This window comes from Nerophis ophidion, linkage group LG20 (genome assembly GCF_033978795.1).
Source record: "Nerophis ophidion isolate RoL-2023_Sa linkage group LG20, RoL_Noph_v1.0, whole genome shotgun sequence".
Lineage (NCBI taxonomy): Eukaryota > Metazoa > Chordata > Actinopteri > Syngnathiformes > Syngnathidae > Nerophis > Nerophis ophidion.
Window position 1 is genome coordinate 1875757 of NC_084630.1, and position 15000 is coordinate 1890756.

The following is a 15000-nucleotide window of genomic DNA, read 5'->3' on the forward strand; positions in this document are numbered from 1 at the left end:
GTCCCGTTCACAGCGGAGCCAGCAGGAAAACATCCCAAGCGGAGGCTGATCAGCAGCGCAGAGATGTCCCCATGCTTCAAATGTCCGGCGTTTTGAGTCAAGGTTGCGTGTATTTTAAATGTGCGTACAGGGTTAAAATGAGGTTAAAAACAAAACAAATTGTGAAGGTGTGCGGGAGCGGCAGGATTCGTGAGGGAGGGGCAAAGAGAGCGAGATAGCAGATCAGCCGTTAATCAAGGAATACTTGGTCAACAGCCATACGGGTCACACGGAGGGTGGCCGCATAAACAACTTTAACACCGTTACAAATATGTGCCACACTGTGAACCCACACCAAACAAGAATGACAAACACATTTCGGCAGAACATCCGCACCGTAACACAACATAAACACAAAAGAACAAATACCCTGAATCCAATGCAGCACTAACTCTTCTGGGACGCTACGATAGACACCCCCCCGCCCCCCACACCCAATACCCTGTTGATTGATTAATTGATTGAAACTTTTATTAGTAGATTGCACAGTACAGTACATATTCTGTACAATTGACCACTAAATGGTAACACCCCAATACGTTTTTCAACTTGTTTAAGTCGGGGTCCACGTTAATCAATTCATGGTACAAATATATACTATCAACATAATACAGTCATCACACAAGTTAATCATCATAGTATATACATTGAATTATTGACATTATTTACCCCCCACCTCAACCCTGATTACGTCACATCAAATATTCCACTTTGAAAAATAATCTTGGTGGAAGATTTTACGTATTTTGTGTGTTTGCCATAAAAAAACAACATTGTTTTGTTCCACCATAAAGGCCGGAAAACAAACAAACAATCAAATACCATGAAAAAAACTTTTACGCATTAAATAAAAAATGTATGTATTCCCTGGCACAGCATTATCATCATTTCATGACCCAAGCAAAACCCTTCTTACACTTTTATACTGAAATAAATACACCTCCTAACAACACTCAATAAACGTTTGGGAACTGAGGAAACTAATTGTTGAAGCTTTGAAAGTGGAATTCTTTCCCATTCTTGTTTATGTAGAGCTTCAGTCCTTCAACAGTCCGGGGTCTCCACTGTCCAATTTTACGCTTCATAATGCACCACACATTTTCCATGGGAGACAGGTCTGGACTGCAGACGGGCCAGGAAAGTACCCGCACTCTTTTTTTACAAAGCCACGCTGTTGTAACACGTGCTGAATGTGGCTTGGCATTGTCTTGCTGAAATAAGCAGGAGCGTCCATGAAAAAGACGGCGCTTAGATGGCACCATATGTTGTTTCAAAACTTGTATGTACCTTTCAGCATTAAAGGTGCCTTCACAGATGTGTAAGTTACCCATGCCTTGGGCACTAATGCACCCCCACACCATCACACATGCTGGCTTTTACACTTTGCGTCGATAACAGTCTGGATGGTTCGCTTCCCCTTTGGTCCAGATGACACAATGTCGAATATTTCCCCCCAAAATTTGAAATGTGGACTTGTCCGACCACAGAACACTTTTCCACTTTGCATCAGTTCATCTTAGATGATCTCGGGCCCAGAGAACCCGGTGGTGTTTCTGGATGTTGTTGATAAATGGCTTTCGCTTTGCATAGGAGAGCTTTAACTTGCACTTACAGATGTAGCGACAAACTGTATTTAGTGACAGTGGTTTTCTGAAGTGTTGCTGAGCCCATGTGGTGATATCCTTTAGAGATTGATGTCAGGGCCATTCAATGTTGGTTTCCGGCCATGTTGCTTACGTGGAGTGATTTCTCCAGATTCTCTGAACCTTGTGATGATATTATGGAGCGTAGATGTTGAAATCCCTAAATTTCTTGCAATCGCACTTTAAGAAATGTTGTTCTTAAACTGTTTGACTATTTGCTCACACAGTTGTGGACAAAGGGGTGTACCTCGCCCCATCCTTTCTTGTGAAAGACTGAGCATTTGTTGGGAAGCTGTTTTTATAGCCAATCAGGGAACCCACCTGTTCCCAATTAGCCTGCACACCTGTGGGATGTTCCAAATAAGTGTTTGATGAGCATTCCTCAACTTTATCAGTATTTATTGCCACCTTTCCCAACTTCTTTGTCACGTGTTGCTGGCATCAACTTCTAAAGTTAATGATTATTTGCAAAAACAAAAACAAATGTTTACATCTAATACAATTTCCCAACTCATATGGAAACGCGAAGCAGTTATGTTATGCATTTTGTTCCCCTGCTGCACTCGAACCGCCGCTCCAAAACCAAGGTGGTGTACCGTAGGTAGCGACACGTGATCACGGCGTACCGTTACAGTCTTCTTCACGATGAGACCACTTTAGAGTGAGAGTGGTCCCATTCAGGGAAAGTGTAGAGTTGCGTCTTTAAAACCTATTAAAGGCGGCCCGTGCTGTTGCTGATTTGATCTGGCGCCGCGCTGGAAAGACATCAAATGTAAGGTTGTTTTTTTTCTTGGTACGAGTATTGACCGTGCATCAACTTACACCTTCGGCCCTCGGACAAGAAGGACATGTTAATGGGATTGGTCGAGGAAAAGCACCGACGATGGATCGGGTTCGAATGGATTCCCGAGTTATCGTCGGTGTAATCCGATTGGACGAAATAACAGGCCACAATAAAGTGCTGCTCGAAGGTGGGAGAAGACATTTGCGAGGGGGAGTGGCGGGCGGAGGAAGGACAAGGCGAGGGAATGTTGGACGGGACTGCGGAGAGCATTAAAGGCCCATTTGTCCGCATTACCTGCGTGCAAGACGCCGCCGCGTGTGATGGAACAATAATGCGGTGGCAGAGGGGGGGACGGCTTACAAGGTTACACGGATGTAAGCCCCCCCCCCGGATTGAATTGCTAACGGTCTGGGGGTACTTAGAAAGTAAAGATGGAGACATCTGCCTCATGTTACAGCGCTAGTACGCTATCCACTTAGGAGCCATCTTGCTCTCTCTGCTGGGCTCAAACAGCTTCTTACAGTCGCTAACAAAGTATTTTTATTGCTCGGTGGCCTAGTGGCGAGAGCGCCCGCCCTGATATCGGTAGGTTGTGAGTTCGTTACGGACACGCCCCTGCTCGCGCTGAGAGCAGCACGCCCACGCAGCTACAAGCCTGCATGTGATTGCCTTTCTACACACCTGGAATTGATGAGGGCGAGCTGCTTAAAAGACCAGTGGACCCAGGGATCCTGGCAGGAACTTAGTTCTCATATGGTGAACCGTAAGCGAAGCTTTATGTTCTATTTTTGTTTCCTCTCCGTGGCTTGATGTGTCCTTTGTCTTCTCCCGTGTTTCAGTTGTGTTTTCCCTTCCGTTGTCCTGGATTAGGACTGCCTCACTCGTTCCTTGACTCCTCGCTCGCACCTGATCCTGCCTGCCCCATGGACTTCCTCGTTCCTTCGCTCTCGTCAACACTTTGGTAACACACGCTACAGCGTCCGCCCTGAGATCGGTAGGTTGTGAGTTCAAACCTGGGACCCATTACCTCCCTGCTTAGCACCCAGCTTCAAGGCTTGGAATTGGGGGTTAAACCCACCAAAAATGATTCCCGAGCGTGGCCACCACTGCTGCTCACAGCTCCCCTCATCTCCCAGGGGGGTGATCGAGGACGATGGGTCAAATGCAGAGGTTAATTTCGCCACAATTTGTGTGTGTGTGTGTGTGTGACAATCAGTGATACGTTTGTCACGACCAAGGCACATTCCAATGCGTCCTCATCTGTGCCTCATGATGAGCGCGCCGCGGGCCACGCCCACATGCGCTCTCTTAGCTGACAGCGCGCTCAGACACGTCCCTGCTCACTGCTGAGAGCAGCACGCCCACGCAGCTACAAGCCTGCAGACGATTGCCTTTCTACACACCTGGAATTGATGAGGGCGAGCTGCTTAAAAGACCAGTGGACTCAGGGATCCTCGCAGGAACTTAGTTCTCATATGGTGAACCGTAAGCGAAGCTTTATGCTCTATTTTTGTTTCCTCTCCGTGGCTTGATGTGTCCTTTGTCTTCTCCCGTGTTTCAGCAGTGTTTTCCCTTCCGTTGTCCTGGATTTGGACTGCCTCACTCGTTCCTCGACTCCTCGCTCGCCCCTGGACTCTGACCCCTCTCTCTCGCCCCTGATCCTGCCTGCCCCATGGACTTCCTTGTTCCTTCGCTCTCGTCAGCACTTTGGCAACACACACTTCAGTTAATCTACACACATAGTTACACACATTCGCACTTGTGTTTGACACTCCATTTCCTTAGTTTATTTAGTAGTATTGTTTGATATTATTATACATACATTGACTTTATATATATATTTATATATATAATAAATTGTACATTACTGCCCCCTGGTGTCAGTCTGCCGTCACACCCTTAGTTAAACCATAACAACGTTAACTTCAACAGGAGGGGGAGGGTTTTTGTTGTTGTTTTTTTCCGCCGTCACCGCCATTTGAGTGACGTGTACGCCGATCAGAATTGTTTGTTCATCTCTCGCGCCGAACGTGGAAAAAAGACGTCTCACTCGGCGCATCGTTCTCAGCACCCGAGCACATTTGTTTGACGGTGAAATGAACTGAACGCAGTGAGCCCTCTTTTCTGTCATTCACAGTCTTCGTCTCGGTGGGAGGAGCCTAAAACGAGGCACCTGCTTTACACACAAAAGAAGCACGGACAGACTGTCTCTCTGTTCGCGACTCGCCGCAAAGTACCGAAATTTAGGAGTAAAAAAAAAATTAAATGATTGTAAAGCCAAATGTCCTGTTTTGGGAGGAGCTTTAAACCGGATGGGCAATATGAGCCCATCAACACGGATAAAGGGGCGAGAATGGCGTGATCACGTGATGGCAAAAATCAAAAAGACAAAGTCCGACCTCGTTTTTCCAACCGGGGAAAAAACAATACAGTAACACTTCAGTATGGGGAACATATTCTAAGTAACACAGACTGTATTTAGAGTTATTTGGACACTAGGAGAACATATTCTAAGTAACAGACTCAATTTAGAGTTATTTGGACACTTGGGGAACATATTGTAAGGAACAAAGACTTAATTTAGATCAATTTGGACATAAGGGGGAAAATATTGTAAGTAACGAAGACTTAATTTAGAGTTATTTAGACACTAGGGGAACATATTGTAAGTAACAAAGACTTCATTTAGAGTTATTTGGACACTAGGGGAACATATTGTAAGTAACAAAGACTTAATTTAGAGTTATTTGGACATTAGGGGAAAATATTCTAAGTATCAAAGACTTAATTTAGAGTTATTTGGACACTAGGGGAACATATTGTAAGGAACAAATACATTAATTTAGAGTTATTTGGACACTAAGGGAACATATTCTAAGAAACAAACACTTAATTTAGAGTTATTTGGACACTAGGGGAACATATTGTAAGGAACAAAGACATTAATTTAGAGTTATTTGGACACTAAGGGAACATATTCTAAGAAACAAACACTTAATTTAGAGTTATTTGGACATAAGGGGAAAATATTCTAAGTAACAAAGACTTAATTTAGAGTTATTTGGACACTAGGGGAACATATTGGGAGTAACAAAGACTTAATTTAGAGTTATTTGGACACTAGGGTAACATATTGTAAGTAACAAAGACTTAATTTAGAGTTATTTGGACAATAAGGGAACATATTGTAAGTAACAAAGACTTAATTTAGAGTTATTTGGACACTAGGGTAACATATTGTAAGTAACAAAGACTTAATTTAGAGTTATTTGGACAATAAGGGAACATATTGTAAGTAACAAAGACTTAATTTAAAGTTATTTGGACACTAAGGGAACATATTGTAAGTAACAAAGACTTAATTTAGAGTTATTTGGACACTAGGGTAACATATTGTAAGTAACAAAGACTTAATTTAGAGTTATTTGGACAATAAGGGAACATATTGTAAGTAACAAAGACTTAATTTAAAGTTATTTGGACACTAGGGGAACATATTGTAAGTAACAAAGACTTAATTTAGAGTTATTTGGACACTAGGGGAACATATTCTTAGTAACAAAGACTTAATTTAGAGTTATTTGGACACTAGGGGAACATATTGGAAGTAACAAAGACTTAATTTAGAGTTATTTGGACACTACGGGAACATATTATATTATTTACAATACATATCAAGGAAACATGTCAAGTATCAAGACTGCTGAAGTTGATCCTCATTGCTGACAACACAACAATTACATGTGCAGGCGACCATGTGAAGCAACTTCAGTCTTCTGGAACTGAGGAGATGACAAAGTTAAAAACTTGGTTTAATACCAACAAATTGTCTCTGAATTAAAAGAAGACCAATTGCAAAAGTAATATACCGATCATGATTGTTATTGATGATACACCAATAAAATATGTTCAACAAAATTCTTTCTTAGGAGTGGTGATAGATGAAAATATCTCATGGAAGCCTCATATAAGTTTTTGGGGGGGTCAATATGGCTCTTTCAACATTTTAAATGGCTTTTAATTTGTTTTTTTGGAGTTCAATATGGCTTTTAACATTTTGGAGGGCTTAATTTATTTTTTGGTGGGTCAATATGGCTCTTAACATTTTAGAAGGCTTTTAATTTATTTGTTGGGGTCAATATGGCTCTTTTAACAGTTTGGAAGGCTTTTATTTTTTTTTTTTGGGGGGGGGTCAATATGGCTATTTCAACATTTTGGAAGGCTTTTAATTTTGGGGGGGGGGGTCAATATGGCTCTTTCAACATTTTGGAAGGCTTTTAATTTAATTTTGGGGGGTCCATATGGCTCTTAACATTTTGGAAGGCTTTTAATTATTTTTTGGGGTCGATATGGCTTTTAACATTTTGGAAGGCTTTTAATTATTTTCTGGGGAGGTCAATGTGGCTCTTTTGACATTTTGGAAGGCTCATATTTTTTTTTAGGGGGGGGGGTCAATATGGCTCTTTCAACATTTTTGAAGTCTCTTAATTTATTTTTTGGGGGGGTCAATATGACTCTTATAACATTTTGGAAGGCTTTTAATCTTTTTTTGGGGGGGTCAATATGGCTCTTTCAACATTTTAAATGGCTTTTAATTTATTTTTTTGGAGTTCAATATGGCTTTTAACATTTTGGAGGGCTTCATTTATTTTTTGGTTGTCATTATGGCTCTTAACATTTTAGAAGGTTTTAAATTTTTTTAGGGGGCGTGGGGTTAATATGGCTCTTTCAACATTTTGGAAGGGTTTGGATTTATTTTTTGGGGTGACAATATGGATCTTTTAACATCTTGGAAGGCTTTTAATTTTGGGGGTGGTCAACATGGCTCTTTTAACATTTTGGAAGTGTTAATTTATTTTTTGGGGGGTCAATATGAATCTTAACATTTTGGAAGGCTTTTAATTATTTTTTGGGGTCGATATGGCTTTTAACATTTTGGAAGGCTTTTAATTATTTTCTGGGGAGGTCAATGTGGCTCTTTTGACATTTTGGAAGGCTTATATTTTTTTTTAGGGGGGGGGGTCAATATGGCTCTTTCAACATTTTTGAAGTCTCTTAATTTATTTTTTGGGGGGGTCAATATGACTCTTATAACATTTTGGAAGGCTTTTAATCTTTTTTTGGGGGGGTCAATATGGCTCTTTCAACATTTTAAATGGCTTTTAATTTATTTTTTTGGAGTTCAATATGGCTTTTAACATTTTGGAGGGCTTCATTTATTTTTTGGTTGTCATTATGGCTCTTAACATTTTAGAAGGTTTTAAATTTTTTTAGGGGGCGTGGGGTTAATATGGCTCTTTCAACATTTTGGAAGGCTTTGGATTTATTTTTTGGGGTGACAATATGGATCTTTTAACATCTTGGAAGGCTTTTAATTTTGGGGGTGGTCAACATGGCTCTTTTAACATTTTGGAAGTGTTAATTTATTTTTTGGGGGGTCAATATGAATCTTAACATTTTGAATAGCTTTTAATTTATTTTTTGGGAGTTCAATATGGCTCTTAACATTTTGGAAGGCTTAATTTATTTTTTGGTGTGTCAATATGGCTCTTTCAACATTTTGGAAGGCTTTTAATTTATTTGTTGGGGTCAATATGGCTCTTTTAACAGTTTGGAAGGCTTTTATTTTTTGGGGGGGGGGGTCAATATGGCTCTTTCAACATTTTGGAAGGCTTTTAATTTAATTTTGGGGGGTCCATATGGCTCTTAACATTTTGGAAGGCTTTTAATTATTTTTTGGGGTCGATTTGGCTTTTAACATTTTGGAAGGCTTTTAATTATTTTCTGGGGAGGTCAATGTGGCTCTTTTAACATTTTGGAAGGCTTATATTTTTTTTTAGGGGGGGGGGGTCAATATGGCTCTTTCAACATTTTTGAAGTCTCTTAATTTATTTTTTGGGGGGGTCAATATGACTCTTATAACATTTTGGAAGGCTTTTAATCTATTTTTGGGGGGGTCAATATGGCTCTTTCAACATTTTAAATGGCTTTTAATTCATTTTTTTGGAGTTCAATATGGCTTTTAACATTTTGGAGGGCTTCATTTATTTTTGGTTGTCATTATGGCTCTTAACATTTTAGAAGGTTTTAAATTTTTTTGGGGGGCGTGGGGTTAATATGGCTCTTTCAACATTTTGGAAGGCTTTGGATTTATTTTTTGGGGTGACAATATGGATCTTTTAACATCTTGGAAGGCTTTTAATTTTGGGGGTAGTCAACATGGCTCTTTTAACATTTTGGAAGTGTTAATTTATTTTTTGGGGGGTCAATATGAATCTTAACATTTTGAATAGCTTTTAATTTATTTTTTGGGAGTTCAATATGGCTCTTAACATTTTGGAAGGCTTAATTTATTTTTTGGTGGGTCAATATGGCTCTTTCAACATTTTGGAAGGCTTGTAATTTATTTGTTGGGGTCAATATGGCTCTTTTAACAGTTTGGAAGGCTTTTATTTTTTTTTGGGGGGGGGGTCAATATGGCTCTTTCAACATTTTGGAAGGCTTTTAATTTAATTTTGGGGGGTCCATATGGCTCTTAACATTTTGGAAGGCTTTTAATTATTTTTGGGGGTCGATATGGCTTTTAACATTTTGGAAGGCTTTTAATTATTTTCTGGGGAGGTCAATGTGGCTCTTTTAACATTTTGGAAGGCTTATATTTTTTTTTTAGGGGGGGGGGCAATATGGCTCTTTCAACATTTTTGAAGTCTCTTAATTTATTTTTTTGGGGGGTCAATATGACTCTTATAACATTTTGGAAGGCTTTTAATCTATTTTTGGGGGGGTCAATATGGCTCTTTTAACATTTTGAATGGCTTTTAATTTATTTTTTTGGAGTTCAATATGGCTTTTAACATTTTGGAGGGCTTAATTTATTTTTGGGTGGGTCAATATGGCTCTTTCCACATTTTTGAAGGCTTTTAATTTATTTGTTGGGGGTCAATATGTCTCTTTTAACAGTTTGGAAGGCTTTTAATTTTTTTTTTGAGGGGGGGGGGGGGTCAATATGGCTCTTTCAACATTTTGGAAGGCTTTTAATTTATTTTTTGGGGGGTCCATATGGCTCTTAACATTTTGGAAGGCTTTTAATTAATTTTTTGGGGGGTCCATATGGCTCTTAACATTTTGGAAGGCTTTTAATTATTTTTTGGGGAAGTCAATATGGCTCCTTCAAAGTTTTGGTTTGTCGACCCCTGAAATGGTGTCTTATGCTACAGTAAGCAAAAAAAAAAAAAGGTGCGAAAATGTTGCATTCATGTTTCCTGCTATCAGTCAACTCCCTCAGAGCAAAGATGTGTCGCAACAAGTGTGGTCAGCTTTAAGATGGAGTTCATCAGCCCAGAAGGAAGCCAGCAAGGGAGGCAAGTGGAAAAGGGGGAAACAATAACGAGAACAATATGTTGAATAAAAGATAAAGAAGATTCTTGTTGCTTGTACAGAGAAACATACGCTGGGTCCTGCGCGCGCTTTACTGGCCGCTGCTTGTTTTGTGCAGACCAACTATTGACACAAAGGAAAGCTGATAATTCAATTACACGTGTTGCGGTGCTGAGGAGATGGTTTGCACATGTGCAGGGAGGCAGAGGGCATGCATGCTCTCAGCAAGTTGGACTAAATAGAAGAAGAAAAAAATAATGAGCAGGAGAAAAAAAAAAGAGCCCAAGCTGTTAATGATGAAGCTGTAAAACACAGGAAGTTGGTGATTCCACTTAGGACACTTTTCTAGAGTTGAATCATTTTTTTTAAGAGGGGGGATTGTAGGTTTTGCACCCAAGTAGTCTGTTAAAGGCCTACTGAAAGCCACTACTAGCCACCACACAGTCTGATAGTTTATATATCAATGATGAAATATTAACATTGCAACACATGACAATACGGCCGCTTTAGTTTACTAAATTGCAATTTTACATTTCCCGCGAAGTATCCTGTTGAAAATGTCGCGGTATGATGATGCGTGCGCGTGATGTCACGGAATGTAGCGGACATTTTGTTCCAGCCCGATCCCAGCTATAAGTCGTTTGCTTTAATCGCATAATTACACAGTATTCTGGACATCTGTGTTGCTGAATCTTTTGCAATTTGTTCAATTAATAATGGAGACGTCAAAGAAGAAAGATGTAGGTGGGAAGCGGTGTATTGCGGCCGCCTTTAGCCACACAAACACAGCTGGCGTTTCTTTGTTTAAATTCACAAAGGTGAAGCTTTACTATGGAACAGAGCGGTCAAGCGAACATGGTTCCCTACCACATGTCGACCGGCAGGTTCCGGTGAGAAAATTGTGGTTATAAGTCAGCTCTTACCGTAGACATGAGTGGAGAGCTTGCGTCGTTCCTCGTGCACCTGTCAAAGAGGCAGCTGCGGACTCTCTTGCCTCTTCCGACCGGCCGACCCCGAACATGGGATCCTTCCAGTTTGGAGGAGGGGGAAAAAAAAAAATCTCAGCCCGGCCCCAATGGCTGCCTTCGCTTCACCTTGTCGAGAAATGTGGCTTCCCTCAGAGACACTGGCGGTCACCACACCCGTGGCCACACCCCTCCGACTTTCAGGTACCATACCATCTCACTAAAACACTAGTAACACAATAAGCAGATAAGGGATTTTCCAAAATTATCCTAGTAAATGTGTCTAATAACATCTGAATCGCTCCCACTGCCCTCGTCTTTTTTTTATTATTATTTTTTTTATTCTATTCCTTCACTCTCACTATCCTCATCCACAAATCTTTCATCTTCGCTAAAATTAATGGGGAAATCGTTGCTTTCTCGGTCCGAATCGCTCTCGCTGCTGGTGGCCATGATTGTAAACAATGTTCAGATGTGAGGAGCTCCACAACCCGTGACGTCACGCGCACATCGTCTGCTACTTCCGGTACAGGCAAGGCTTTTTTATTAGCGACCGACAGTTGCGAACTTTATGGTGGATGTTCTCTACTAAATAATTTCAGCAAAAATATGGCAATATCGGGAAATGATGAAGTATGACACATAGAATGGAGCTGCTATCCCCGTTTAAATAAGAACATCTCATTTCAGTAGGCCTTTAAGTGACTTCTGTAATGTAATACATCATAATATAGAGCGCTCGATCCACTAATGCAGGGATCCCCAACCTTTTTTTCTCCACCAGGGACCGCTTTAATATTCACAGACTTGATTTCCACGTTTGGCAAATTAAAAACGGCAAAAAAAAATGAGCGTGCAAAATCTACTCACCAAAAGGTTGAAATAGTGGGAGCTCCTGGGTGTGTTTCTTTGTGAAGAGATGGTCCCCGGCCAGGTTGATACCAGTGTTTCTTAACCATAGGGCCGGGGCCCGGTGTTGGGCCGTGAGCGCCCCCTAGAATGTAATACATCTGTTTTTTTCAGCTGTAGTCTGCAAAGGCTGCAGTGGTACTTAGTTGTAATACACTTTTCTACCACGTGTGGCAGTAATGACAATATAAAACAAACAGAAGTCTGGTACAAATGTTATAGAGACATTTTTTAAGCGCAAAAATGATGACTAAAGTTGTGAATCTGTATTTTCATTTGCACTTTAATTTTATTGACATTTTAGTTAAGAAACATGCTTATTATTCATTTAGTTTATTCATTTTAGCACATATTGTACAAACCCCGTTTCCATATGAGTTGGGAAATGGTGTTAGATGTAAATATAAACAGAATACAATGATTTGCAAATCCTTTTCAAGCCATATTCAGTTGAATATGCTACAAAGACAACATATTTGATGTTCAAACTCATAAACTTTTTTTTTTTCGTGCAAATAATAATTAACTTAGAATTTGATGCCAGCAACACGTGACAAAGAAGTTGGGAAAGGTGGCAATAAATACTGATAAAGTTGAGGAATGCTCATCAAACACTTATTTGGAACATCCCACAGGTGTGCAGGTTAATTGGGAACAGGTGGGTGCCATGACTGGATATAAAAACAGCTTCCCAAAAAATGCTCAGTCTTTCACAAGAAAGGATGGGGCGAGGTACACCCCTTTGTCCACAACTGTGTGAGCAAATAGTCAAACAGTTTAAGAACAACCTTTCTCAAAGTGCAATTGCATGAAATTTAGGGATTTCAACATCTACGCTCCATAATATCATCAAAAGGTTCAGAGAATCTGGAGAAATCACTCCACGTAAGCGGCATGGCCGGAAACCAACATTGAATGACCGTGGCCTTCCATCCCTCAGACGGCACTGTATCAAAAACTGACGTCAATCTCTAAAGGATATCACCACATGGGCTCAGGAACACTTCAGAAAACCACTGTCACTAAATAAAGTTGGATCCAACATCTGTAAGTGCAAGTTAAAGCTCTACTATGCAAAGCGAAAGCCATTTATCAACAACATCCAGAAACACCGCCGGCTTCTTTGGGCCCGAGATCATCTAAGATGGACTGAAGCAAAGTGGAAAAGTGTTCTGTGGTCTGACGAGTCCACATTTCAAATTCTTTTTGGAAATATTCGACATCGTGTCATCCGGACCAAAGGGGAAGCGAACCATCCAGACTGTTATCGACACAAAGTCCAAAAGCCAGCATGTGTGATGGTATGGGGGTGCATTAGTGCCCAAGGCATGGGTAACTTACACATCTGTGAAGGCACCATTAATGCTGAAAGGTACATACAGGTTTTGGAACAACATATGCTGCCATCTTTCTCATGGACATTCCTGCTTATTTCAGCAAGACAATGCCAAGCCATGGAAAATGTGTGGCGCATTATGAAGCTTAAAATACGACAGCGGAGACCCCGGACTGTTGAAGGACTGAAGCTCTACATAAAACAAGAATGGGAAAGAATTCCACTTTCAAAGCTTCAACAATTAGTTTCCTCAGTTCCCAAACGTTTATTGAGTGTTGTTAAAAGAAAAGGTGATGTAACACAGTGGTGAACATGCCCTTTCCCAACTACTTTGGCACATGTTGGGTACTGATTAATGCGAAGGGCTACCAGTTTGATACACACTTAAATAAATTGTCAGAAATAGCCAATTTGCTCAATTTTCCTTTAATATATATATATATATATATATATATATATATATGAAAATGGGTTTTTCTGTCTGTCAATCCGTCGTACATTTTTTTTTCTTTTACGGAAGGTTTTTTGTAGAGAATAAATGATGAAAAAAACACTGAATTGAACAGTTTAAAAGAGGAGAAAATAGGAAAAAATTTAAAATTTGAGAAAGAAGAGAAAAATACCTAATTCAAATCTTTTTGAAAAAATTAAAAAAATTATTCATGGAACATCATTAGTATTTTTTCCTGATTAAGATTGATTTTAGAACTTTGATGACATGTTTTAAATAGATTAAAATCTAATCTGCATTTTGTTTTAGAATATATAACAAATTGGACCAAGCTATATTTCTAACAAAAACAAATCATTATTTCTTCTAGATTTTCCAGAACACAATTTTTTAAAGAAATTCAAAAGACTTTGAAATAAGATTTAAATTTGATTCTACAGATTTTCTAGATTTGCCAGAATAACTTTTTTGAATTTTAATCATAAGTTTGAAGAAATATTTCACAAATATTCTTCGTCAAAAAAACAGAAGCTAAAATGAAGAATTAAATCCGACAAAAAAAACAAAAAACCTTTTTAGACGACTCCGAACGGGACAAGTGGTAGGAAATGGATGGATGAAAGTTAGAACAATGAGATTTTGAAGTGATGATCATAATTTTATGACAAAAATTGGTACCATTAAAATCATGGCATTAAAACTGAAAAACTAAGAAAACTTCTAATTTTTGTCTTTGTCTTACTTTGGCCAAAAACGGAACAAATATATTCTGAAAATATTACAATAAAAATATAGAAAAAAATACCAGCATCAGTCAATTTAGATCCTTAAAGGAAAGAATAAAGTGAATGAATGTTTATAACTTAATAAGTTTACATATAAATAAAAAATATTTTTTTTGTAGTATTTGTTTTAATTAATTAAGTACCGTTTGACAAGCTTTTTCCAAAACACAATATAGAATGTGAGTTACAACAGGATAATGCATACATTTATCATTTATGTCAAAACAGTTACAAAAAAGTGGGACCCCAAATCTTTTCTGTGGGACTCATTTTTATGACTTGATGGGGTCCCTGGAACCCAATTTTGAAAATTCCTAGCGCCAACACTGTTGCTAGATTTCACCACCAGGGGTGCCAATGAGACATTCTCTATTAGATGCAATGCTTCTCCGAATTGGGACCATGATTTATGTCCTCACTTCTTCACACCTCCTCATATGGACGCTACTTTTCCTTCTTGATGTCTCAAGAAGGGTAGAAATACAAGAAAACACACTCACACACACACACGCACACGCACACACACACACGCACACACACACACACACACACTTGTACTTCATACCTTCTGGAGACCTCCGAAAAAAGAACTCAACAGTTCCAATTTTACAAGAAAAGGTTACAATTATATGAAAAGTCGTAAATATATTCGACAAAAGTCAAAATTTTGTAAGAAAACTGAAAAATGTTGGCAATGTTATCATAATAATC

General features: G+C 39.3%; 1 long non-coding RNA gene across 1 annotated transcript; it reads left to right on the forward strand.

The window, feature by feature from the left end:
* The first annotated feature begins 3089 nt into the window (after nt 1-3089).
* On the forward strand, nt 3090-6127 carry LOC133538554 (uncharacterized). Its single transcript, XR_009803033.1, has 3 exons — nt 3090-3229; nt 3306-3951; nt 4028-6127. It is a non-coding gene; the product is annotated as an uncharacterized LOC133538554 (long non-coding RNA).
* The last annotated feature ends 8873 nt before the right edge of the window (nt 6128-15000 follow it).